The sequence below is a fragment of the Lissotriton vulgaris genome, chromosome 4_1 (assembly GCF_964263255.1).
Source record: "Lissotriton vulgaris chromosome 4_1, aLisVul1.2, whole genome shotgun sequence".
Lineage (NCBI taxonomy): Eukaryota > Metazoa > Chordata > Amphibia > Caudata > Salamandridae > Lissotriton > Lissotriton vulgaris.
In genome coordinates this window covers 1,832,587,425-1,832,614,922 of record NC_141691.1, presented here as the reverse complement: position 1 = coordinate 1,832,614,922, position 27,498 = coordinate 1,832,587,425, and positions in this window count along the sequence as shown.

Genomic DNA, 27,498 nt, shown 5'->3' with positions numbered 1-27,498 from the left:
TGAATACAGACCACTGGGCTTCACTGGTGATGCTAATGGGGTGCAGTGCAAAAAATTAAAGTGAAAAACGTGAAAGTAAAATTGACTCCAAGGGCCAAAATTAATTTTAATCAGTATGGCGCTCGGGTCAAGATTAAAATTGCCAAAATAGTTTGAAATAATAACTATATGTGGGCAAAGTGAGTGAAGGTCGACATGTTTCAGCTGTATTGACTGTTGGTCTTAGCTTTCTTCAGGACCATTTGGGAAACTGCGACGGCAAATCAAAAATAATGATGCACGCTAATGTACATTGGATAAGTCCTACTAGTTCCTCTGAGCCCAGATGAATACTGTAGGAGGTCCAGAACTTTATGTATCTCCTAAGGAAGAGACATAAGCGTGAATCAAAAACCATGTAGTGTACAACAGAATTAGGAAAACAAGAACAAGTTGCTAAGCACACGAACAGAGCGATGGAGACAGTCTCTCCCCGCTAATTATACTACTATGTTTTAATCTGTGTATAAAATCACGCATATGGGGATAGATGTAATAACTTACCCAGCATTATGTGGGAGTACGCCTCACCTCACCCGGAACCCACTCGGGAAAAAGGGAGGCCCCGCTCTAGTTAAGGAGGGAAATGGAAAAGAAAGAACCTCTGAAAAATAGCAAAGGGACTAAAAGCAATGATTGCTATCATTTCCAATACTTTTCTTAACAAAACCTAGCTTTAAACAGAAAAAAGACTCAACCAAGTATTAGGCAAATGGCTGGAGACTCTGCAAGAATTAGTTAACCAAAGTTTGAGGGCAGAGCCACTCCTTAGGGGACTCTAGCTAGCGCTTAGATGACTTAAAGGAGCACTAGCACTACCAGCAACCAAGTATCTGCAAGAATTAGTTAACCAAAGTTTGAGGGCAGAGCCACTCCTTAGGGGACTCTAGCTAGCGCTGAGATGATTTAAAGAAGGAACTAGCGCTATAGGAAAAACAGAGAGTGGTGTGCTGCCCTACCTGTCCGTCGGTACCTCGATACCGGCGTCCGAGAAGGAACGGAGGTACCGACACACAGCGCGCATGTCTATTTATACCCAGGTTAATTGGGTAATGGGATGCAGCTGTGTCCGATATTCAGCAAAAAAGCTTCATTGAGAGGATGCCCGCGCTATTGTGTGCATGCGCTAGGCATCCCGGCAAGACTGCGCATGAGCAGGCTGTAAGTGTCAGTTGTAATGCGCATGCGTTCAGTATCCCGGCTGGGATACGCATGCGTGGACCTCGAGTTTGTTTACATCGATCTGCGCATGCGCTAAAGTATACTACGCATGCGCCGATATTGGATTGCGTCTGATCTCATTGCTAGTGTAAGTTGCGTACCACCATAATGATAAAGGAGCACTGCTGGCGTGATATAAACACACAGCTGCATCAGGGGCATAAAGAAGTGGTCAATTCTAAGGGCATGCGCTGAAAGGTGTACTTAAAAAAGTAGCGTATGTGCTAATATTCGATCCCTATTGCCAATGCAGGACAAAGTAAATATTGTGTGCAGATTGAGCCAGAGTTGAAGCAACAATAAATATACTCCTAATGACTACAGGTAGTGACCGTAATTAGACTATATATGCTGAAATAAGCAAATATAAGTGTGGAGTACTTAATCAAGCGTAGAATGACTTGATTAGTCAAAGATGAAGTATCTTGGATGACCACAAGGATGATAACAAAATGAGTCAATGTAGTAAACAGATGACAAGAACACAGGACTTGTTGATTACAGCGATGTCCATGGTATGTCATCATTTAAACCTTGAATGTGACTTTTCAGAAGAAAAATCCATTTCTGCTCCTTCATGAACAGAAATTTGGCCACGTCACTGATGTGAGACGGAATAAATGGCCGTTCTAGAATGACCCATTTCATCTCATCAGCAGTATGTCCTTGATCTAGAAAGTGGTTTGTTAATTTGGTGGCCTGTTTGCGACACCTAATAGTGCTTTTATGCTCTCCTATTCTTGTTTTGATCTTGCGGGTGGTATAGCCAACATATCTGAGGGAACAAGGACACGTTATCATATAGATGACATTGTCGGTGTTACAATTAGTATGTTTTTTGAGCAACCATGTCCTCCCTGTCCCTATGTTGACTGTAGTGGTTTTCTCAGTCTGGGGGCAGACACTACATGACCCACAAGGGTAATGACCAGAAACCGGAGGAAGGTTCCATAGGGTTGTTGAGCTGTCAGTCCTGGTAGTCCTGGGTCTTGTATGGACAAGAGTGTCTCGAAGACTAGGTGCCCTTTTAAATGAAAACAATGGTAATGGAAGGTTTGCATCAGTACTGTTCAAAATCGTCCAGTGTTTGCGAACCAATTTCTGGACAGAGTTAGACATTGTACTGAATGTACTAACAAATGTCAGGCGCTCAATTGGTGGTTTGGATGGGCGTTTTTCAATTAGTGCCTCGCGGTTGTTATTCGAGGCACGCTTCCATGCTTTGTTCACAAGATGCTTAGGGTAATAGCGTTCCTCTAAGTGAGTGGCTAGTGTGGTTGCATGCTTATTGAATAGTTCTCTGGATGAACAATTCCTCCTGACCCGGAGGAACTGGCCCACCGGAAGGTTCTCCCTCAGAGAACGTGGGTGATGACTGTTAAATGACAGGAGTGAGTTTCTTGCCATGGGTTTGGTGAATAACTCACTACGGAGACTCCCATCCTCGGGAAAGATAGATAGATCAAGGAAGGGTAGTCTAACATGACTGTACTCAAGCGTGAATTTCAGATGAGGATTGCATCCATTGAGCCAAGTATGGAAAGCCTGTACTTCAGGGATAGAGCCTCGCCACACTACCAGGACGTCATCTATATACCTCTTCCATAGCACCAGGTGGTCAGAAAATGGGTTGCTATGGTTGAGGATATGTGTCTGTTCCATTTGGTGTACATAAAGATTCGCCAGGCTCGGGGCAAAGACACTCCCCATGGAGGTCCCGGAGATCTGTAGAAACAGCTGTTCTTCAAATTTGAAATAGTTTTGCTTCATTGCCAGTTCTGCAAGAGATAGAATGAAATTAACTGGGGTTATGCTGTCAAGATCTTCCATGGACAGAAGACCTCTGATTGTATCCAACGTATCCTGTTGTGGAATACAGGTGTAGAGTGATTCTACATCAAAACTGACCATTAGGTCAGTATCCACGTTGTACTCTATAGTTGGTAATAATCTGAGGACATCGGCTGTGTCCTCCAGATACGTGGGCATTTTCTTAACTAGAGGTCTAAGAAAATGATCAACAAAAGTGGAGAGTGGTTCCAAAATGGAGCCAATCCCCGAGATGATAGGACGGCCTGGTGGTGGTCTGGTGGCTTTGTGGATCTTAGGGAGACAATAGAAACCTGGAATAGTGGGTTTCTCTGTTACAAGGAATCTGGCTTCCTGAGGTGTGATCCACCCTTCCATGTTCCCTTCGTCCACCAAAGTTTTGATTTCGGTAAGTAAACTTTGAGTGGGGTCTGAAGTGAGACGGCGATAAAATTTGTCATTATCCAGCTGTCTAAGGCATTCCTGACGGTACTGTTCCAAATCCATAATACCAGTGGCTCCCCCTTTGTCCGCCGGTTTTATGATGATGGACGGATCTTGTGAGAGATTTTTTACCGCCTGCTGTTCAAGTTTTGAGAAGTTGTGGAACGTACTCCGTTCAGTATTTTGCAGCTGTGAAATATCGTGTCTGACCGCTTGTTCAAAGGTAGTGACAAGGGAAGGAACTTGATGACTCAAAGGAGTAAAAGTGGAAGGAGGACGTAGTCCTGTGTTCTTGATAGTGTCATCACCTGATTGAGAGTCATCAGTTCTGTCTTTGAAGAAAAAGTGAAGGCGCACTTTACGGAAGAATTTCTCAAGTTCCGTCTTAAAAGGAACGGGTCTCCTACATTAGTTGGCACAAAGCCCAGACCTCTCTCCAAGACTGACTGCTCAACTGGAGTAAGAGTACGAGAGCTAAGATTGACAACTAGACTCCTGTCGTCTCCGAGACGACAGGAGTCTAGTTGTCAATCTTAGCTCTCGTACTCTAGACTCCTGTCGTCTCCGAGACGACAGGAGTCTAGTTGTCAATCTTAGCTCTCGTACTCTTACTCCAGTTGAGCAGTCAGTCTTGGAGAGAGGTCTGGGCTTTGTGCCAACTAATGTAGGAGACCCGTTCCTTTTAAGAACGGAACTTGAGAAATTCTTCCGTAAAGTGCGCCTTCACTTTTTCTTCAAAGACAGAACTGATGACTCTCAATCAGGTGATGACACTATCAAGAACACAGGACTGCGTCCTCCTTCCACTTTTACTCCTTTGAGTCATCAAGTTCCTTCCCTTGTCACTACCTTTGAACAAGCGGTCAGACACGATATTTTGCAGCTGCAAAATACTGAACGGAGTACGTTCCACAACTTCTCAAAACTTGAACAGCAGGCGGTAAAAAATCTCTCACAAGATCCGTCCATCATCATAAAACCGGCGGACAAAGGGGGAGCCACTGTTATTATGGATTTGGAACAGTACCGTCAGGAATGCCTTAGACAGCTGGATAATGACAAATTTTATCGCCGTCTCACTTCAGACCCCACTCAAAGTTTACTTACCGAAATCAAAACTTTGGTGGACGAAGGGAACATGGAAGGGTGGATCACACCTCAGGAAGCCAGATTCCTTGTAACAGAGAAACCCACTATTCCAGGTTTCTATTGTCTCCCTAAGATCCACAAAGCCACCAGACCACCACCAGGCCGTCCTATCATCTCGGGGATTGGCTCCATTTTGGAACCACTCTCCACTTTTGTAGATCATTTTCTTAGACCTCTAGTTAAGAAAATGCCCACGTATCTGGAGGACACAGCCGATGTCCTCAGACTATTACCAACTATAGAGTACAACGTGGATACTGACCTAATGGTCAGTTTTGATGTAGAATCACTCTACACCTGTATTCCACAACAGGATACGTTGGATACAATCAGAGGTCTTCTGTCCATGGAAGATCTTGACAGCATAACCCCAGTTAATTTCATTCTATCTCTTGCAGAACTGGCAATGAAGCAAAACTATTTCAAATTTGAAGAACAGCTGTTTCTACAGATCTCCGGGACCTCCATGGGGAGTGTCTTTGCCCCGAGCCTGGCGAATCTTTATGTACACCAAATGGAACAGACACATATCCTCAACCATAGCAACCCATTTTCTGACCACCTGGTGCTATGGAAGAGGTATATAGATGACGTCCTGGTAGTGTGGCGAGGCTCTATCCCTGAAGTACAGGCTTTCCATACTTGGCTCAATGGATGCAATCCTCATCTGAAATTCACGCTTGAGTACAGTCATGTTAGACTACCCTTCCTTGATCTATCTATCTTTCCCGAGGATGGGAGTCTCCGTAGTGAGTTATTCACCAAACCCATGGCAAGAAACTCACTCCTGTCATTTAACAGTCATCACCCACGTTCTCTGAGGGAGAACCTTCCGGTGGGCCAGTTCCTCCGGGTCAGGAGGAATTGTTCATCCAGAGAACTATTCAATAAGCATGCAACCACACTAGCCACTCACTTAGAGGAACGCTATTACCCTAAGCATCTTGTGAACAAAGCATGGAAGCGTGCCTCGAATAACAACCGCGAGGCACTAATTGAAAAACGCCCATCCAAACCACCAATTGAGCGCCTGACATTTGTTAGTACATTCAGTACAATGTCTAACTCTGTCCAGAAATTGGTTCGCAAACACTGGACGATTTTGAACAGTACTGATGCAAACCTTCCATTACCATTGTTTTCATTTAAAAGGGCACCTAGTCTTCGAGACACTCTTGTCCATACAAGACCCAGGACTGCCAGGACTGACAGCTCAACAACCCTATGGAACCTTCCTCCGGTTTCTGGTCATTACCCTTGTGGGTCATGTAGTGTCTGCCCCCAGACTGAGAAAACCACTACAGTCGACATAGGGACAGGGAGGACATGGTTGCTCAAAAAACATACTAATTGTAACACCGACAATGTCATCTATATGATAACGTGTCCTTGTTCCCTTAGATATGTTGGCTATACCACCCGCAAGATCAAAACAAGAATAGGAGAGCATAAAAGCACTATTAGGTGCCGCAAACAGGCCACCAAATTAACAAACCACTTTCTAGATCAAGGACATACTGCTGATGAGATGAAATGGGTCATTCTAGAACGGCCATTTATTCCGTCTCACATCAGTGACGTGGCCAAATTTCTGTTCATGAAGGAGCAGAAATGGATTTTTCTTCTGAAAAGTCACATTCAAGGTTTAAATGATGACATACCATGGACATTGCTGTAATCAACAAGTCCTGTGTTCTTGTCATCTGTTTACTACATTAACTCATTTTGTTATCATCCTTGTGGTCATCCAAGATACTTCATCTTTGACTAATCAAGTCATTCTACGCTTGATTAAGTACTCCACACTTATATTGGCTTATTTCAGCATATATAGTCTAATTACGGTCACTACCTGTAGTCATTAGGAGTATATTTATTGTTGCTTCAACTCTGGCTCAATCTGCACACAATATTTACTTTGTCCTGCATTGGCAATAGGGATCGAATATTAGCACATACGCTACTTTTTTAAGTACACCTTTCAGCGCATGCCCTTAGAATTGACCACTTCTTTATGCCCCTGATGCAGCTGTGTGTTTATATCACGCCAGCAGTGCTCCTTTATCATTATGGTGGTACGCAACTTACACTAGCAATGAGATCGGCATCAGACGCAATCCAATATCGGCGCATGCGTAGTATACTTTAGCGCATGCGCAGATCGATGTAAACAAACTCGAGGTCCACGCATGCGTATCCCAGCCGGGATACTGAACGCATGCGCATTACAACTGACACTTACAGCCTGCTCATGCGCAGTCTTGCCGGGATGCCTAGCGCATGCACACAATAGCGCGGGCATCCTCTCAATGAAGCTTTTTTGCTGAATATCGGACACAGCTGCATCCCATTACCCAATTAACCTGGGTATAAATAGACATGCGCGCTGTGTGTCGGTACCTCCGTTCCTTCTCGGACGCCGGTATCGAGGTACCGACGGACAGGTAGGGCAGCACACCACTCTCTGTTTTTCCTATAGCGCTAGTTCCTTCTTTAAATCATCTCAGCGCTAGCTAGAGTCCCCTAGGGAGTGGCTCTGCCCTCAAACTTTGGTTAACTAATTCTTGCAGATACTTGGTTGCTGGTAGTGCTAGTGCTCCTTTAAGTCATCTAAGCGCTAGCTAGAGTCCCCTAAGGAGTGGCTCTGCCCTCAAACTTTGGTTAACTAATTCTTGCAGAGTCTCCAGCCATTTGCCTAATACTTGGTTGAGTCTTTTTTCTGTTTAAAGCTAGGTTTTGTTAAGAAAAGTATTGGAAATGATAGCAATCATTGCTTTTAGTCCCTTTGCTATTTTTCAGAGGTTCTTTCTTTTCCATTTCCCTCCTTAACTAGAGCGGGGCCTCCCTTTTTCCCGAGTGGGTTCCGGGTGAGGTGAGGCGTACTCCCACATAATGCTGGGTAAGTTATTACATCTATCCCCATATGCGTGATTTTATACACAGATTAAAACATAGTAGTATAATTAGCGGGGAGAGACTGTCTCCATCGCTCTGTTCGTGTGCTTAGCAACTTGTTCTTGTTTTCCTAATTCTGTTGTACACTACATGGTTTTTGATTCACGCTTATGTCTCTTCCTTAGGAGATACATAAAGTTCTGGACCTCCTACAGTATTCATCTGGGCTCAGAGGAACTAGTAGGACTTATCCAATGTACATTAGCGTGCATCATTATTTTTGATTTGCAGTCGCAGTTTCCCAAATGGTCCTGAAGAAAGCTAAGACCAACAGTCAATACAGCTGAAACATGTCGACCTTCACTCACTTTGCCCACATATAGTTATTATTTCAAACTATTTTGGCAATTTTAATCTTGACCCGAGCGCCATACTGATTAAAATTAATTTTGGCCCTTGGAGTCAATTTTACTTTCACGTTTTTCACTTTAATTTTTTGCACTGCACCCCATTAGCATCACCAGTGAAGCCCAGTGGTCTGTATTCACACCATGTTAATCCATCTCTGCACCATGATTAGGTGCACTGTTTGAGATCTGGATTGGTGACATCTCCCACATGACGACATTCCACCAAATGGGTGGGCTGATGGGAATTTTCTTATCAGACCTGGGTCATCACTTCTAGTGTTACTAATGGTCTTGGGGCTATAGTTCAGTTGCGGCACACTTACAGTTTCCTGACCAGGCCACTTTTTCGTTTGTTGACAGTCATTCTCAGGGCATGAGTGGTCTTGGTTGTTAAATATAGCCCTATTTGACCCTCCCTACGTTTATCTTTTGTATTTAGCTTTTGTGCAGTACCAGTTGATTGCGATAAAAATTAATAATCTTAGGGAGTGGTTATATTGCAATGGTCGTACAGTTGACAGCTCAAAAAGCACACAGGAACTGGGCTATAACAAAATAAATGCCCTAGCATATGTTGTCTTTTCTGCTACATGTTGCATGATGTTATACTGCTGCATACCATTGTGTATGTGTCGCAAACCATGGTGTTGGCCTGGGAGATGACTGCCATAACACTACTGGTCCTCTCTAAGAACCCAGTACCAGGAAATGCAGTTCAAGTTATATTTTGACATGGGCAGGGATGACATGGGAGCTGGCAATTGATCATATATGCTCCCATTCTAATTTCCGCAATCCAGATTATATGTGCAGGCAGTCATCAAATATATTTTAACTTCTCTTCATCAAATATTACAAGGAGCGTGAGTCTCTGTCTTCATATCATTTCTCTCCTCACCTATTTGTCCCTGATAATCATTAGTATCGCAATATAGTCTCTAGCAGGCATTTGGTGAATTGAGGTTTGTGTTGGTGGTTGGTGTTTCTCTTATACGCAGTGCTGCATTTGTGGTGACCTTACGTGTCATTTGTTCTGCATCAAAGGCCTCGATGATTTATCCTTACCCATTTTTAAGGACTATTTGGCGATATGTTTTATATTTGACATCGTACAGCATCAATCCTTCCACTTTGTAGGTGTTTCTGTTAGCAGTATTTCAAATTTCAATCGCTTTGCTTTCATTTAAAATCATATTTTTTCAGGTGGAGGTTAGCATGCACACTTGAAGTACTGCATGGCAGGTGACATATTGAATACGTGTAAAGTGATTGCGCTTTTTGAATTTTAGCCGCTGTGTTGTAGGGCAACATTTTGAAAAATGCTGTATTGTTATTGATACATTTGAGTGCATGCTTAATTCTTATAGGCTAGATAGATATAACTTTGAGCAACCATAAGCAAGTATGAGTATTTTCCTTGCTGAATCGGTCTTACGCCTGTCTGAATTTGTCATTTGTCGGTGAGTCTGATGATTTTGCGTACCCTCCAAGGGCCACTTATTTTTTGGCTTGCTACATATATGTTCGATGGGTCATTTGAAATGTTTGTGTTCTAACTTTGGAAACTACTATGTTTAAAATGTCATATTTGTTTCGTCTAATGTGCAGTATTTGACATGCATGGCATGGTATGATAGATATGTGGCTGACCCTATATATACATATCCGTGTCGGAATTTGTGGATTCGATAATAGTACACATGGCACACATAGTGGTATCATGCCATCTGAATACTCGAAATGAAGGTTTTTGTTTCAGCGAACTAGCAGAATTCCATTACGCACACTCTTAAATGTCTTTGTGAATCAAACATGAAAAGTACAAGTAAAAGTGCAAAGAGGTCTGTTTGTAAATGTACAAGAATATTCTATTAATATTCCCATTATATTGATATTTTGGGGGCAACTCTTAAAAGGCATTTAGGAGTATGTGAAGTAGTACCACAGAATTACTATTTCATGTACTCATTAATTACTTTGTGAATTTGCCCCATAAAATGCAATTTTACTACATTGAAAATCATTCTTTACCCGTGTGCAATCATTTAAAATTCAAATATGTGCCTTATGGCGAATTTTCAATATTGGTGTCATGGTCCTCTTTTCGAATCTGGGACTCGTGTGTTTTTATGCTCGGTTGCAGAAACTCTCACCCGTTCAGGGCAATAAAAATATAAGATTTTTCTGAACATGTGGATATTTGTTGCGACTAGTACACACTATTAGACTGTGCAATAGGTTGTATAATGAAATAAAATATCCCCTTGTTTTATGAGCAGGCAGGGGCCGATGCCCATCTCTTTGTATAATATATTTTGCCGTTTGTAAACTCTGGGGATCAATATGTGGAATAGATGCAGGCGCTGTTAAAGTCAAAGCATGTTACTAAAATTCTGAACAACACAATTAAATCACATTCAGGGCCTTGTTTGTCAAGGGTGACTCTGGCCACAGATTAAGTGAAGCACTATAATCAGCAATAAAAACAAGTGAGTAGTTGCTTATGAATAGCTTCCACTTTATCACAGCAGCCTACTGGCAGCAATGTGCGTGAGGCGCATTGCCAAATGCAAATGAGCCCGCAGTAAAGTTAATCAGAAGATCGACTATGGATTTAATGCTTAAAGTTTCTCATGCTCTTCACACATTAGTATATTGAAGTTTCAAGGCTGTTCTTAATAATGGCAAAATACACGTCATTTTAAAATGTCAAATTATCATTCCTTGAATGCGTTCATTGCTTCATTTGTAAAAAAAAAATGCAAGGGCTCTCATCAGGAGACCAGTGCAGCTTGCACCCTACATTGCCCCTACCATGCTGCAATGATAGTAACAAAACAAATACTAACCATCATAAGCCTGCAAATGTGACAATTCGGACGATTCCAGGCCCCAAAGCTATAAATGTGGCTAATTTGGCGGCAGGTAATAGTCATTTTTTAATGTATATTGAATTAATAACTGACCGCTGTTATGGTCATCTCTAAATTAGCCAGACAATCCCACCTTGTGATAGACTGTCACAAGCGTCAGTGTTGACAATTAAGTGCCAGTGCAGAGCACCAGAAACCACCTGCCGAAATTATGCACTGAATGCATTGACTAAGAAATTGTGCCTGTACAAGTTACATTTGTGAAGAGCCACTGTTATTACACCATTCTGTCACCCAATAAGCTAACTCAGTAGTCAGTGCAAATGTGCCAGCTCACAAAGGATATATCTACACTTAGTAAGATTGAAAGTACTGCGTGTTGTAGAAATTACTGAATTAATTTGAAAGAGAGTCCACCTACCAACTTAAATACAATCTGGTTAGTTCAAAACAGGCTTTTGAGAAAATCTCTGCATAAAACCAAAGAAAAACAACAGATTGCAGTAGACTGGGACCTATACATGATTTTCAGCCAACCGCAATGGAGCAGAGGTGAGATACATGATGAGTGTCATCCTGTTTGATATTGGTTCAACCGCTACCAACAGGTTGTCAGTGGTGATCTGACCGACCAACAGCCTTTTGGTCCGGCCACTGGATTGCAATCCAGGCAGCCAGATAGACCCTAAATGGACAGGAGGGAAGATCGCTGCCTCCAACAGGATCAGTGATCCCATCTGGGGGGTTGGGGCAGTCGGAATCGCAATTCCTATTGAAGTCGTTGTTGAGGAAGGAACCACAGTCGGGATTATGATATCCCGTCCAAACAGCCTTTTCATGTCAGAAACACCGCCATAAAAAGGCTGTCGGAAACATATTTTGGGGCCCATACAGGGCCCCATTCCATTGTGGCCATTGTAGTGCTCCAATGCACATCCATCGACAATTTGCCATGCACCACAAGGAAGTGCTCCTTTACACGTTTTCCTGGGCCACACCAGAAGCCACCTTGAAAAGGAGCACTTTGCGACTAGCAAGATTTGGCCCAACAATAACATTGTGTTGGAAAACATGATGGCACACATGTTGCAAAAGGACCACCATACAACAAGAAACAAGTCCAATGGAGTATTAGCAACTTCCATCCTATTACTGTGCTAGCTGGCTTGGTACCAGAGTTATACACCCTAAGTCTGTACCAGACATTTTCAGGAACAATCCATGGCCACTTCGTATTTCAAAACAGCATAATATACCTTCTGATGTCACAACTCTGAAATGTCCAAATGAAGATGTCATGGTGAAGGTACCTACACCAGACCAATACAAAGAGATTATCTAGGAAGTCATGCATATAACACCAATCACAGTCCATTTTTGGAGTACAAAGTACATGGCAAAATGTCACCTAGACAAAGCAACATCAACAACATGTGAATGTGTCAAGACCTTCCTCCACAAACAGCCATGCAGAGAGTTCCACTCACCTGTACATACCTAACATTGGTCTCTAATCAAGTCGGCATCAGCTACACACCGGCATAGTAAAGGAGGCTGCTACTGCCCCCAAAGAACACACTTCATTATCAGGAGCCAGCATCTCGGCCCTATCTGTGCCTTCGTCATTTCCGTGTCCTCGCAGATCCGTTATTTAAATCCGCACTTACATGTACGCGGTTCATTATCAAATATATCAGAGTACGTATTCTAGCATTTCAAGACATATCCAGCCCGTGCTCAGTTTAAAGTGACATGGAAAGGTCTTTTTAGACCACAAACATTTTGTATACATACTCGAGTGCAGCATCGAAGCGTTCCACTCCAGAATGAGAACTTGCCACAAAGCTTTTCCACTCTGGTGATAATAAACTCAAGAATCAGAGCTGGTTCCACATCCTTGGATTTCATAAATTTTATTGTGTTTTGATGGTATTTTCCTGAAGAAGACACCCCTTGTGTCGAAACGCGTGTTGAAGAAACCATCGCTACTTGACTGTATGATGAATTTTAAATTTACTACTGAAAGTCATTGACTTCTGTTTTTATAATATAAACATTATTTGTTGAAATAATGAAAATGCATGACTTTTTAATATAATTTTTTCTCCGAACATTTTTTTTCACATTGCTTTTGTCAAATATTGCCTGGGATTGTTGTTTTCCATTGCGTGTTTTCCATTGCATACCTAACATGTAACCATGAACTTCCTCCTCCATCACAATAGTCACTGTAACAATCAAATTCATGACATCTCACTGCATACTTACACTCATGAGAAGAAGCTGTTGATGAGTTCTTGACTCATGTCAACTCCTTCCTCTTTGCCACTATCATCATCATTTGGCATTTCAGGAACCTCAGCCGGTGGCTCATGCTGGCCTCCATCCTCTGCGATGAGAGGGCTGTTCTATTGCAGTGCAAGGTTGTGAAGCATTAGCAATCAATGGTGATCTGGCACACCTTCCCAGGTGAGTAGAGGAGGGCTCACCCAGTCCTGCTCAGACATCTGAATTTGGCTTTCAGGAGCCCAAAAAACTGCTCCACTGAACGCTGTGTTCTTCAATGGACCACAGTTAGGAAGACTCCCCCAGGCATTGTTGGATTCCTAAGCGGTGTCAACAACCATGGGCGGGTGGGATCCATAGAGTCTCCTATATAGAAGTCAGACAGAAGTGCAAAACTGTGTCACACACTTACAGAAGACAATTCCGTCATCAAACACACAAGGGTAGGATTCACATACCCACCAACAAGCCAGGTCCCCTCCGGTAGCAGTTGTGACATCAGCTCGGGATGGTGCTGTTCCGCAGTACAAAGGAGTCATGGGTAAGGGTGGGTGGAACTGAAGGAGTTTTACTTTGTGGAATTCTAAGTAGTTGCTGAAAAACTACGAGGAGAGTATTAGCCTAGCAAAAAAAAAAATAATAATAAAAAAAAAAAAAAAATATATATATATATATATATATATATATATATATATATATATATATATATATATATATATATATATATATATCCAACAAAAGGTTGCACCTACATTGGAGGCCCACACGCATAGGTGTTTGGAATATTTATTACCCCTTTGGCAGTGCAGCAAACACCCTTCACCCAACAGCAGTGCTTTCGTCCAAACACCTATGCGTGTGGGCCTCCAATGTAGGTGCAACCTTTTGTTGGATTTATGGCGGCCGGCACCAGGTCGCGGAGAGCCCCCCCCCGCGGACGAGCGGGTCCGGTGTCATTACTCTTAATGACGCTTTTGGAGCAAGGTGTTTTCCCCCAAGGAGAACTACAGAGCATTGAACACTGCGAATCCCAGGAGCGACCCACTGTGGTGAATTGATTTAACGAGGAGAAATACAGCAGCCACGAACCTACTATAGGTGAGAGACATTGAGAAACTGCAAATACCAGACTGCACTAGTAAAGGGGCGGGACTTACGAACAACATTAAACCGACCCCGTGGGCTGCCACTCCCATCTGCCATCTCCCAGGATGAAGAGCGCCAAGACGCTCGAAACGCGTTGGAACTTGAATGGCGAAAGCACTGCTGTTGGGTGAAGGGTGTTTGCTGCACTGCCAAAGGGGTAATAAATATTCCAAACACCTATGCGTGTGGGCCTCCAATGTAGGTGCAACCTTTTGTTGGATTTATGGCGGCCGGCACCAGGTCGCGGAGAGCCCCCCCCGCGGACGAGCGGGTCCGGTGTCATTACTCTTAATGACGCTTTTGGAGCAAGGTGTTTTCCCCCAAGGAGAACTACAGAGCATTGAACACTGCGAATCCCAGGAGCGACCCACTGTGGTGAATTGATTTAACGAGGAGAAATACAGCAGCCACGAACCTACTATAGGTGAGAGACATTGAGAAACTGCAAATACCAGACTGCACTAGTAAAGGGGCGGGACTTACGAACAACATTAAACCGACCCCGTGGGCTGCCACTCCCATCTGCCATCTCCCAGGATGAAGAGCGCCAAGACGCTCGAAACGCGTTGGAACTTGAATGGCGAAAGCACTGCTGTTGGGTGAAGGGTGTTTGCTGCACTGCCAAAGGGGTAATAAATATTCCAAACACCTATGCGTGTGGGCCTCCAATGTAGGTGCAACCTTTTGTTGGATTTATGGCGGCCGGCACCAGGTCGCGGAGAGCCCCCCCCGCGGACGAGCGTGTCCGGTGTCATTACTCTTAATGACGCTTTTGGAGCAAGGTGTTTTCCCCCAAGGAGAACTACAGAGCATTGAACACTGCGAATCCCAGGAGCGACCCACTGTGGTGAATTGATTTAACGAGGAGAAATACAGCAGCCACGAACCTACTATAGGTGAGAGACATTGAGAAACTGCAAATACCAGACTGCACTAGTAAAGGGGCGGGACTTACGAACAACATTAAACCGACCCCGTGGGCTGCCACTCCCATCTGCCATCTCCCAGGATGAAGAGCGCCAAGACGCTCGAAACGCGTTGGAACTTGAATGGCGAAAGCACTGCTGTTGGGTGAAGGGTGTTTGCTGCACTGCCAAAGGGGTAATAAATATTCCAAACACCTATGCGTGTGGGCCTCCAATGTAGGTGCAACCTTTTGTTGGATTTATGGCGGCCGGCACCAGGTCGCGGAGAGCCCCCCCCGCGGACGAGCGGGTCCGGTGTCATTACTCTTAATGACGCTTTTGGAGCAAGGTGTTTTCCCCCAAGGAGAACTACAGAGCATTGAACACTGCGAATCCCAGGAGCGACCCACTGTGGTGAATTGATTTAACGAGGAGAAATACAGCAGCCACAAACCTACTATAGGTGAGAGACATTGAGAAACTGCAAATACCAGACTGCACTAGTAAAGGGGCGGGACTTATGAACAACATTAAACCGACCCCGTGGGCTGCCACTCCCATCTGCCATCTCCCAGGATGAAGAGCGCCAAGACGCTCGAAACGCGTTGGAACTTGAATGGCGAAAGCACTGCTGTTGGGTGAAGGGTGTTTGCTGCACTGCCAAAGGGGTAATAAATATTCCAAACACCTATGCGTGTGGGCCTCCAATGTAGGTGCAACCTTTTGTTGGATTTATGGCGGCCGGCACCAGGTCGCGGAGAGCCCCCCCCGCGGACGAGCGGGTCCGGTGTCATTACTCTTAATGACGCTTTTGGAGCAAGGTGTTTTCCCCCAAGGAGAACTACAGAGCATTGAACACTGCGAATCCCAGGAGCGACCCACTGTGGTGAATTGATTTAACGAGGAGAAATACAGCAGCCACGAACCTACTATAGGTGAGAGACATTGAGAAACTGCAAATACCAGACTGCACTAGTAAAGGGGCGGGACTTACGAACAACATTAAACCGACCCCGTGGGCTGCCACTCCCATCTGCCATCTCCCAGGATGAAGAGCGCCAAGACGCTCGAAACGCGTTGGAACTTGAATGGCGAAAGCACTGCTGTTGGGTGAAGGGTGTTTGCTGCACTGCCAAAGGGGTAATAAATATTCCAAACACCTATGCGTGTGGGCCTCCAATGTAGGTGCAACCTTTTGTTGGATTTATGGCGGCCGGCACCAGGTCGCGGAGAGCCCCCCCCGCGGACGAGCGGGTCCGGTGTCATTACTCTTAATGACGCTTTTGGAGCAAGGTGTTTTCCCCCAAGGAGAACTACAGAGCATTGAACACTGCGAATCCCAGGAGCGACCCACTGTGGTGAATTGATTTAACGAGGAGAAATACAGCAGCCACGAACCTACTATAGGTGAGAGACATTGAGAAACTGCAAATACCAGACTGCACTAGTAAAGGGGCGGGACTTACGAACAACATTAAACCGACCCCGTGGGCTGCCACTCCCATCTGCCATCTCCCAGGATGAAGAGCGCCAAGACGCTCGAAACGCGTTGGAACTTGAATGGCGAAAGCACTGCTGTTGGGTGAAGGGTGTTTGCTGCACTGCCAAAGGGGTAATAAATATTCCAAACACCTATGCGTGTGGGCCTCCAATGTAGGTGCAACCTTTTGTTGGATATATATATATATATATATATATATATATATATATATATATATATATATATTTATTAGTAGTAGGTAGTTATCGTTAGGATTATTTTGTATAGGGAATTCGCAACATTCTATTGGGAATAACATTGGCGCCGGTTGAGGAATCTGCCTGAAAATGTCCTCAAATTTGCCTCGCGGCGCTCCGCTCCTTCCCTAAAAGTTTGGTGGGGATTCGTCAAGCGGGGGCCGATAAGAAAGGGGGGTCCCTAAACGTGTTTACCAAACTTGGCAAAATTGTAGGGACTGGTAGCCCGAAGTGCCTTTGCTATGTCTGAAGATATGTGCTCCAGTGGATTTTGAGTAATTTAGGTTCAAAAATATATATATATATCTATAAGCGCGCACCGGGGCACGTACCAGCGCGATATGCGAGTTCGCGCGCTGATTGGCTCTCGGGTGTCTGTAAACATTCCAAACAGTCTGGAGCGGCCGCCATCTTGTGTCTCGGTAGGATCGAGACACAAGATGAGGCAAAAACAAAGGGGGAAATGACCAAAAGGGGGCAGAGTAGACCCCCCCTGACCCGCTAGGTTTGATGTGGGGGCCATAAAAGGGCCCCACGGGGCCCAAAACATGTTTTTTTTAATTTGCGCGGGGGGAGCGCCCGGTATGCGCACCGGGGAGCGTACTGGGAGCATACCATAGGGACAAAAGAATGACAGAGTTTTAAAAAAATTTAGCTGTTTTTATAAATTGGAGTTAGTTCTAAAAAGAACTGTTTTTTTTCTTCTTTTTCTTGTTTTATATTTTGTTATTGTTTTTTTGAACATTTTGTACTTTTTTTGGCTTTTATGAACAATTTTATATATTTTGTGTTATTTTTATGGGGAGAAACAAAAAACAGGGAATTGTAAACAGCTCAACTGGAGCAAAAAAAATCTGGAAAAAATTAAGGTTTTTTGGGGCAATTGTGGTTGTCACCAGCACGGTTGATGAGTTTTATGCTTTGCTCACCATAGGTAATTGTTTTACCACAAAATATACAACTGATTTTGTATTGCCCAAACTGGGGTTGTATGTTTGGGACCATCTCCCTTGTCTCTGGACCCGATGGAGTGGGTTGCTTACTTTTGGAGGTGCTGGGTGAAGATTGGGGAGGGTTTCTGGCCAGTTCTCTGACCTCTGCCGCAGCATAGTTGTTAGAATGCCGGCATTTCATGTGGCGAATCATGGTGTTATTGCCAAAAGAGTATTTTTTGTTAGAGTTCCCCCTTGAAAGTTCAGTGCCACAGATTGGGGAAGTAACCCTTGGCGCATTTACTTTTTTTTGGTCCTTTGGGATTGAAAAAAACTCACAGATAATGTGCTGCTTTGGCCTCTATGGGGTATTATCTTCTGGCAGGAACCTCCTCCTCTCCTCCTCCTCCTCCTCCTCTTCTTCATCTCCACCACTGTGGTGTTGTGGTGGTCCTCTTCGTGGTGGTGGTGGTGGCTGAGCTGCTCCTGCTGCTGCTGCTACTGAAGCCATTTCTGAGTACAAATTAGTAATAGCTCTGGAAACAGGTCTTCCTCACTCAAAGTACAAAGAGAGAATGAGGAAAAAAGATGGGGGCTTTCATCATTAGGAAAAAAAAACTGTCCTGAACCAATAAAAAGTGTTGTTTTCAGGTCACATGACCAGGGCTTTTATCATTTGGAAACCAAAACTGTCCTGAACCAATAAAAAGTGTTATTTTAGGCCCCGGAGTGCGCCCCGGGGCCCGCCCAGGGGCAGGTCGCGTAAGCGCGGTGGATGGTTACGTAGCGCGATCGTTTACGCTCGAGTGCTTCCGGGTGTGCTTACACCGTGCGTATCATGCGGACGCGGCTACGCGATACGTCACAATTACGTTTTCATTCGCGGCAATAGCGCTAACGGGATGCTCACCGATACGCACCCGGGGGCGCGCCGCAAGACTGCGCTTAACGGTGCGCTCACCGGGACGCGCACCGGGAGCGCTCCAGGGCAAAAAAATAAAAAAAATAAAAAACCATGAACAATATACATAAAAAAAATAGTATTACATAAATATACAACACCAGTTCACATCCTTTGAGAAACCGGGACCCTCGGACTGCGGTGCAAACCAGGGTCAAAGGCACCCTGTTCGTATTCTCTTTCACCACACGCTAACCAACGTGTAAATGCACTCGACCTCCAAGCAATATTCACCAATGAATTAAGCCATCCAGCAAAGTTCGTAAGTGTATCCTTTATTCCAGCATGGAACACAGTTCATAGAACTAAACCCCCAACGCGTTTCAGCAACAACTCGCCTTGGTCACGGGTGAATAGTAAACACAAAGGTGAACATTAAATAAAGCTTTCAAAACTTCAAGTGTAAACATAAACAACAGACATGGTGCTCAAAGTAAAACCACAGCGGCCATCTTGGCATGGTCATTTGTTACATGGTGATGTGCCCAAATGTAAAAAAAAAGCATAATTAAACGCCTGATTTGTACATGCAATCATACGTTAGAAATATGAAAAGCGTCCCAAGTGGGTAAGCAAATGTCCTTTTTGTCATAGCTAGACATATCCTGAAAAACATAACTAAAGAAAGCGTATGATACTCAAGGGCTAGTAAGATTTGTAAGTGACACATTGGACCGGCTACCAAATTCCCAAGTGGGAAATCAAATTATATATAAGGGTATTCTATATAAGGCCCATGGGAAACCAGAATGCGAATTGATATCTGCGCGGCAGTCTCGTATTCAATACTCGATTTATCAGACAGGTGCTATCACCATTAAACAAATCTTCAAATCCCAAGTGGGAAAAATTCTAAACATCCCCATGAGGTAGACAGCGATTCTGCGCAATCCTGTACACATTGGATATTCGCATTGCAAATTAAAGTTATACCAACATATATTCTATACAGTCTTAAACTTCCAAGTGGGAAATTCTAAGCATGACCCATCGGATGATCAGTTCTTCTGGCCGGTCTACTCTCCACATCTATGTGTCACCTAAAAAACAACAAAGACGGCACATCAGAGCTATTCATGCCATTGACGAGCGGCCATACACTGCTAGTGTCAATAAAAAGACAAATTCTACTGTGAAGTGATTAAAAACATTTGAATCATTGGTAGGAGATCAATATATAACACAATACATTCTATAGTTGAACTAAATTGCAGGCAGCATACTTTGCATTCACTCTCCTAGGTACCATTTGAGTTCTTCTTCAGAATTCAAGCCTCCTGAGATACGTGTGTCGAGATCAAGAATATACTTACTCTCCAACTGGCGTAACCTACGGATTCTGTCACCACCCCTCCTCATGCCTGGAACTCTGTCAATCACAAAGAATTTAAGAAGATTGCGGTTGCTTTTATGTTTTTCTTCAAAGTGCCGGGCGACTGGCAAACTTTGTTCCTTGTTATCAATCGCCCTCATGTGTTCAAGAATACGTTTTTTCGCAGGGAACATGGTGCTCCCTACATACTTTTTTGCACATGGACACATCAGTACATATATGGCATGATCAGAGAGGCAGTTCAGATGTTGTGTGATAGGTTTCTCTCTGTCTTCTATAGGGTAGTAAACTGATTTTACATTGTTGCTGAATTTGCAAGCTTTGCACTTTAAACAAGTGTAAAATCCCTTTATTTCCTGGGTTTTCTTAGGTGTCATCCTAATCTCATTCTTACTCAGTTTATCTTTGAGAGAGTCAGCCTTCCGGTAGGTGATACTAGGGTTACTGCCTAAAACTTCTTTGAGTGTCTGTTCGGTAAGTAACACGTTCCAGTTCTTTTTGAAACTTTTTCTTACCTGCCACGAACTGGCGTGGTAAGTAGAAATAGACCTGACAACTTCCTGCTCCTCAGGGATGTCAGTCTTAGGTACCAGTAAAGAGTCATGGCTGATGTTTCTAGCCTTAGTAAACGCTGCTTGAATAACCTGTGGGTTATAGCCACGCTCTTTGAAACGTTCTGTCATAATGTCACCTTCCTTTGCAAAGTCCTCATCCTTACTACAGTTTCTCCAAGCCCGGAGAAACTCTCCAAAGGGGATGCTGCGTATGAGTGATTTGGGGTGGCTGCTGTCCGCGTGGAGCAGGGTGTTGCCTGCCGTCGCTTTGCGGTAAAGCTTAGTGACGAGCTTGTTCTTCTCCACCTCAATTTGTAGATCCAAAAACTCCATCGCACAATTACTGATCTTCCCCTCAAAAGTGAGGTTAAGATCATTGCAATTCAGCTCCCGGATGAAGTCTTCTGCCAGCATTTCCGGACCATCCCAGATGATGAAAAGATCATCAATGTAACGCAGCCAGGTTTTGACATGGCTGCGATACAACATGCTGGTTTCTGCCACCTGTTGCTCCCAGTTTGCCATGAATAGATTTGCAAAACTGGGAGCAAAACAAGTTCCCATCGCTGTCCCCTGGCGCTGTCTAAAATAAGTCTCATTAAAGATGAAAAAATTGTTTTCGAGACAAAACAGCATCATCCTTAAAATCATGTCTGTATGGTCTCGAAAGGAGATGGACCGTTTCTTCAAGAACCTCCGACAGGCATTGATACCATCCAAATGCCTGATGGAGGTGTACAGGCTGCCTACATCGAGAGAAATCAAAAGATAGTAATTTTGCCATTCTAGATTTTTGATCTTATTAATGAAGTCTCTACTGTCCTTAAGATACGAGGGTATCCCCTCCACAAAAGGACGTAGAAAGTAATCGATATATTTCGAGGTGTTCTCAAGGAGAGATCCAATAGACGATACAATAGGCCTGCCAGGAGGCTTGACAGCATCCTTATGCAGTTTGGGCAGAAGATATAATACTGCCACTTTGGGGTTTCTATTCAATAGAAAGGAATATTCATTCCATTCCAGTAAACCCTCACTGTGCCATTCCTTCAACATGTTGTGATACAAAGCATTAGTTTTTTCAATCTTTTCAATGGACGATACCTCATAACAGTCAACATTGTTTAGCTGACGCATACCCTCCTCAACATAGCTTTTAACATCCATTACCACAACATTCCCTCCTTTATCCGATTGACGGATAATGATTGAGGAGTCATCCTCCAATTTCTTTACAGCCAAACGTTCCTGTTTGTTTAAATTGTCACACATCCAGTCTTTCTTTCTGGCCAGTTTTTTCAAATCTCCAATCACCAGATCTTCAAAGACATCAATACCACAGGCTGGCAGTACGGGGTTAAAGTTAGACTTAGGTTTGAAATTGTTGGGACAATTCAAGCTAGGATAGAACCCCAGCGTTTCGGCATCAATGGGACTATCTGGTGGTACATTGAATTCCAATTCTTTAAGGGCAGCCAAAGCTTCTACATCCCAAATGGATTCAGTAGCTGGCTAGTTTGTCTCAATCGTTACCCCCGCATTCTTAACTTTAAGTTTGTTCCACTTATGTAGGCGTAGTTTGCGGGTAAATTTAAAAAGATCAATTCGCTCTCGAGAGTAAATAAAGTTTGAGGTTGGGCAGAAAGAAAGACCAAATTGTAACACTCTGTATTCTGTTTTTGAAAGTGAACGAGAAGAGAGATTTACCACGTTCTTTTGGTTCATTTTCCTTGTTTCTTTTGGCCCCGTGTTTCCACTCCCATCGGGGTTCCACTGCCGCTTCCACCTGCCGCCCCTCCTTGTTTGTTGCTGGATGCGGTGGTGTCTTCTCCAACCTTGCCTCTTCCTCTGCCTCGTCCGCGAAATCCTTTGCTTTGTCCTCTGCCCCGATCGATCTGCCATTTCTGCTGCTGTGATGTTTGGTTCATCACACGGAACTCCTCCCGAAAATTCGACGGTTGGAATTGGTTCGGTTGTGCCAATGGGTTGCCATCCTCCGAGGCATCACTCTCCACAACCTCCTCCTCTGAAACCTCTTCCGTTTGCACTTTGTCCAGGGTAGCTTGTATTCCCTTCCGTTTGACATTGTCGTATTTACGACTGAAAGTGAAGATGCGGCCCGATTGGTAGTCGATTTTGTCGCGTAGGAACTTGCGTTCTTTCTTGGCAACGATTTCATCTTCATGTTTTGAAATTCTTTTGGCAATTTCATTGAGTTTCTTTGTCATATTATCAGCTGTGTCATCCTTGCTGATCTCCTCTTTTAGTTCAGCTATTTCTTTGAGCAGTGCCGCTCGATCTTTCCACGCATGTTTAATTAGAATTGATAGCATCCTGTTGGAACAGTCCATCAAATTCTCCGCCCATTCTTCTGCCAATTCCACATCTGGGTCTTCGTAGGATGGGGCTATCAGTATTCTCAGACCCCTTGGTACCCTCTTCTCCTCTTGGTACTTCTCCAGGGTGATTGCCTCCCACCACTTGGAAACCTCCTTCCTGATTAGTTTCTCCAGTTTGGAGTACTTTTGTTGTAAAGGAATGGGCACATTCGTGTTTCCTGGCTGCGCTTTTGGCACTGTCGTTTGAACAAACATTGTCTGTGCTCTCAATCTCCTGCGTGATTCGATTTCATCTTCCATGACTGTGATTCCCGGAATTAAATTCAGTTAATTCCACATGCCCATATAGCGGAAATATACTTGAGCTTATTGCTGGAATGGCGAAGTAAAACGTGTTGGAAGCCTCCGCACGTAACACCAGTGCAGTGTTCTGGCAGTTCGTGCCGGAGACAGTCACTTTAACTACTATAAGGTGTTTCACACATGGAGTTGTGTTCCGCAAAGCGCTCGCGTTCCAAAATAAACAGAACCCAGTAAGTAATGGTGGCCGATAATGCAATCAGGCAGGGGTCTTGTAAGGAGCGAGCCTGGCTTAGTAAGCGTGCAAACAAGCACTTACCCTTGCGTTGAAGTTTCGGATCCTGCGAGGACACCTTCGCATCCCGTATCTCCAGCGGCTCGGGTCTGCGGAAACGTTTGATTCCGTGCTCGTAGTTCAGTTTCCTTTAGCCAGTGCGGAAAAACGCCAAAATAGTCAAGTGGTCAACCGGTTGAAGAATTAATACCAGTTCACATCCTTTGAGAAACCGGGACCCTCGGACTGCGGTGCAAACCAGGGTCAAAGGCACCCTGTTCGTATTCTCTTTCACCACACGCTAACCAACGTGTAAATGCACTCGACCTCCAAGCAATATTCACCAATGAATTAAGCCATCCAGCAAAGTTCGTAAGTGTATCCTTTATTCCAGCATGGAACACAGTTCATAGAACTAAACCCCCAACGCGTTTCAGCGACAACTCGCCTTGGTCACGGGTGAATAGTAAACACAAAGGTGAACATTAAATAAAGTTTTCAAAACTTCAAGTGTAAACATAAACAACAGACATGGTGCTCAAAGTAAAACCACAGCGGCCATCTTGGCATGGTCATTTGTTACATGGTGATGTGCCCAAATGTAAAAAAAAAGCATAATTAAACGCCTGATTTGTACATGCAATCATACGTTAGAAATATGAAAAGCGTCCAAAGTGGGTAAGCAAATGTCCTTTTTGTCATAGCTAGACATATCCTGAAAAACATAACTAAAGAAAGCGTATGATACTCAAGGGCTAGTAAGATTTGTAAGTGACACATTGGACCGGCTACCAAATTCCCAAGTGGGAAATCAAATTATATATAAGGGTATTCTATATAAGGTCCATGGGAAACCAGAATGCGAATTGATATCTGCGCGGCAGTCTCGTATTCAATACTCGATTTATCAGACAGGTGCTATCCCCATTAAACAAATCTTCAAATCCCAAGTGGGAAAAATTCTAAACATCCCCATGAGGTAGACAGCGATTCTGCGCAATCCTGTACACATTGGATATTCGCATTGCAAATTAAAGTTATACCAACATATATGCTATACAGTCTTAAACTTCCAAGTGGGAAATTCTAAGCATGACCCATCGGATGATCAGTTCTTCTGGCCGGTCTACTCTCCACATCTATGTGTCACCTAAAAAACAACAAAGACGGCACATCAGAGCTATTCATGCCATTGACGAGCGGCCATACACTGCTAGTGTCAATAAAAAGACAAATTCTACTGTGAAGTGATTAAAAACATTCGAATCATTGGTAGGAGATCAATATATAACACAATACATTCTATAGTTGAACTAAATTGCAGGCAGCATACTTTGCATTCACTCTCCTAGGTACCATTTGAGTTCTTCTTCAGAATTCAAGCCTCCTGGGATACGTGTGTCGAGATCAAGAATATACTTACTCTCCAACTGGCGTAACCTACGGATTCTGTCACCACCCCTCCTCATGCCTGGAACTCTGTCAATCACAAAGAATTTAAGAAGATTGCGGTTGCTTTTATGTTTTTCTTCAAAGTGCCGGGCGACTGGCGAACTTTGTTCCTTGTTATCAATCGCCCTCATGTGTTCAAGAATACGTTTTTTCACAGGGAACATGGTGCTCCCTACATACTTTTTTGCACATGGACACATCAGTACATATATGGCATGATCAGAGAGGCAGTTCAGATGTTGTGTGATAGGTTTCTCTCTGTCTTCTATAGGATAGTAAACTGATTTTACATTGTTGCTGAATTTGCAAGCTTTGCACTTTAAACAAGTGTAAAATCCCTTTATTTCCTGGGTTTTCTTAGGTGTCATCCTAATCTCATTCTTACTCAGTTTATCTTTGAGAGAGTCAGCCTTCCGGTAGGTGATACTAGGGTTACTGCCTAAAACTTCTTTGAGTGTCTGTTCGGTAAGTAACACGTTCCAGTTCTTTTTGAAACTTTTTCTTACCTGCCACGAACTGGCGTGGTAAGTAGAAATAAACCTGACAACTTCCTGCTCCTCAGGTATGTCAGTCTTAGGTACCAGTAAAGAGTCATGGCTGATGTTTCTAGCCTTAGTAAACGCTGCTTGAATAACCTGTGGGTTATAGCCACGCTCTTTGAAACGTTCTGTCATAATGTCACCTTCCTTTGCAAAGTCCTCATCCTTACTACAGTTTCTCCAAGCCCGGAGAAACTCTCCAAAGGGGATGCTGCGTATGAGTGATTTGGGGTGGCTGCTGTCTGCGTGGAGCAGGGTGTTGCCTGCCGTCCCTTTGCGGTAAAGCTTAGTGACGAGCTTGTTCTTCTCCACCTCAATTTGTAGATCCAAAAACTCCATCGCACAATTACTGATCTTCCCCTCAAAAGTGAGGTTAAGATCATTGCAATTCAGCTCCCGGATGAAGTCTTCTGCCAGCATTTCCGGACCATCCCAGATGATGAAAAGATCATCAATGTAACGCAGCCAGGTTTTGACATGGCTGCGATACAACATGCTGGTTTCTGCCACCTGTTGCTCCCAGTTTGCCATGAATAGATTCGCAAAACTGGGAGCAAAACAAGTTCCCATCACTGTCCCCTGGCGCTGTCTAAAATAAGTCTCATTAAAGATGAAAAAATTGTTTTCGAGACAAAACAGCATCATCCTTAAAATCATGTCTGTATGGTCTCGAAAGGAGATGGACCGTTTCTTCAAGAACCTCCGACAGGCATTGATACCATCCAAATGCCTGATGGAGGTGTACAGGCTGCCTATATCGAGAGAAATCAAAAGATAGTTGTTTTGCCATTCTAGATTTTTGATCTTATTAATGAAGTCTCTACTGTCCTTAAGATACGAGGGTATCCCCTCCACAAAAGGACGTAGAAAGTAATCGATATATTTCGAGGTGTTCTCAAGGAGAGATCCAATAGACGATACAATAGGCCTGCCAGGAGGCTTGACAGCATCCTTATGCAGTTTGGGCAGAAGATATAATACTGCCACTTTGGGGTTTCTATTCAATAGAAAGGAATATTCATTCCATTCCAGTAAACCCTCACTGTGCCATTCCTTCAACATGTTGTGATACAAAGCATTAGTTTTTTCAATCTTTTCAATGGACGATACCTCATAACAGTCAACATTGTTTAGCTGACGCATACCCTCCTCAACATAGCTTTTAACATCCATTACCACAACATTCCCTCCTTTATCCGATTGACGGATAATGATTGAGGAGTCATCCTCCAATTTCTTTACAGCCAAACGTTCCTGTTTGTTTAAATTGTCACACATCCAGTCTTTCTTTCTGGCCAGTTTTTTCAAATCTCCAATCACCAGATCTTCAAAGACATCAATACCACAGGCTGGCAGTACGGGGTTAAAGTTAGACTTAGGTTTGAAATTGTTGGGACAATTCAAGCTAGGATAGAACCCCAGCGTTTCGGCATCAATGGGACTCTCTGGTGGTACATTGAATTCCAATTCTTTAAGGGCAGCCAAAGCTTCTACATCCCAAATGGATTCAGTAGCTGGCTGGTTTGTCTCAATCGTTACCCCCGCATTCTTAACTTTAAGTTTGTTCCACTTATGTAGGCGTAGTTTGCGGGTAAATTTAAAAAGATCAATTCGCTCTCGAGAGTAAATAAAGTTTGAGGTTGGGCAGAAAGAAAGACCAAATTGTAACACTCTGTATTCTGTTTTTGAAAGTGAACGAGAAGAGAGATTTACCACGTTCTTTTGGTTCATTTTCCTCGTTTCTTTTGGCCCCGTGTTTCCACTCCCATCGGGGTTCCACTGCCGCTTCCACCTGCCGCCCCTCCTTGTTTGTTGCTGGATGCGGTGGTGTCTTCTCCAACCTTGCCTCTTCCTCTGCCTCGTCCGCGAAATCCTTTGCTTTGTCCTCTGCCCCGATCGA